Raw genomic sequence first — 1515 nt, 5'->3', positions numbered from 1 at the left:
AAAAGACACTTCATCAAAAAAGAGATGCAGATGGCAAGTGTGAATATGAAAAGATGTTCCACATCACATGTCATCAGAAAACTGCAAATTGAAACATCAACGAGATGCCACTATTACTATTAGAATGGCCAGAATCTGGAACACCGACAACACCAAATGCTGGGGAGGCTGTGGAGCAGCAGGAGCGCTCATCACTGCTGGCGGGAACGCAGGAAACAGGAGCGCTCATCACTGCTGGCGGGAACGCAGGAAACAGGAGCGCTCATCACTGCTGGCGGGAACGCAGGGTGCTGCAGCCCCTTTGGAAGACGGTTTGGTAGTTTCTCAAAAACTAAACCTACATGTACCATAAGATCCTGCAGCCACACTTCCTGGTATTGATATTTATCCAAAGGAGCTGAAACTTACGTCTACACAGAGAAACTGCACACAGGTGTTTATAGCAGCTTCATTCATAACTGCCCCAAATGGGAAGCAACCCAGATGTCCTTCAGGAGGTAAATGGATAAATAAACTGTGGTGTATCTAGACAAAGGAATATTATTCAGTGCTAAAAGGAATGAGTTATCAAGCCATGAAAAGCCGTGGAGGAAGCTTAAATGCATATTATGAAGTGAAAGAAGCCCATCTGAGAAGGCTGCAGACTGTACAATCCCAACCCTATGACATTCAGGAAAAGGCAAAACTATGGAAACAGTATAAAGACCAGTGGTTGCCAGGAGTTTGCGGGGAGGGAGAGATTAATACGTGGGGAACAGGAGGTTTGTAAGGCTGTGACTTTTCCGTATGACACTATGATAATGGACACGTGTCTGAACCCATACAATGTACACCACCAAGAGTGAACTGAGATACAAACGATGGACCCTGGGTGATGATGACGTGTCATTGTAGGTTCGTCAGTTGTAACGAACGTACCGTCTGGTGGGGGGGAAGTCTATGTACCCTCTGCCTAACTGTCTCTTTCAACCATTTGTAAGCCCCAGCATAAGAGGGCCAAGCTTCCGGGTGCAGCAGGGCCCGCCCTGTGCGCTGCCGCTGTCTCGAGGGTCCGTCTCTTCGTGAGTCTGTGCACCTGATCCTGCCCCGTTGGTCACCCAGGCTCTGAAAAGGCTTCATATCCTGAGCTAGAGAGACTGGGGAAAGTTCCTCGGACGTGTGTGAGCTGATGCTGCATTCAGATCTGCTGCCAATCAGAGACAATGAAGAAATCTAGGAGTCATACGTTTCCCAAAAAAGCCCCACATGGTGGTGAGGGTAGGGGTCTCTCATATTCACTGCCCTGATGAGGGAAGCCTCCTGATTTCCAAACCACCGCAGCCCAGCGGCAGGCTTTGAAATCAGTTTCATGGGTCACACCCAGAATTTTCTAAATAATTAAAATAAAAGAGTTAAAATATCAGAATGCACGGCATTTTGCAAGGTATTGCTTTGTATAAATTTTGTTTTAGATACTTGCGTGTGTGCTTGTGTGTGTGTGTGTGTGTGTGTGTGTGTGTGTGTGTGTGTGTGTGT

The sequence above is a fragment of the Aethalodelphis obliquidens genome, unplaced genomic scaffold, assembly GCF_003676395.1.
Source record: "Aethalodelphis obliquidens isolate GAN/ISIS:26980383/991018 unplaced genomic scaffold, ASM367639v1 scaffold16, whole genome shotgun sequence".
Taxonomy (NCBI): Eukaryota; Metazoa; Chordata; class Mammalia; order Artiodactyla; family Delphinidae; genus Aethalodelphis; species Aethalodelphis obliquidens.
Note: the sequence above shows the minus strand (reverse complement) of the source record.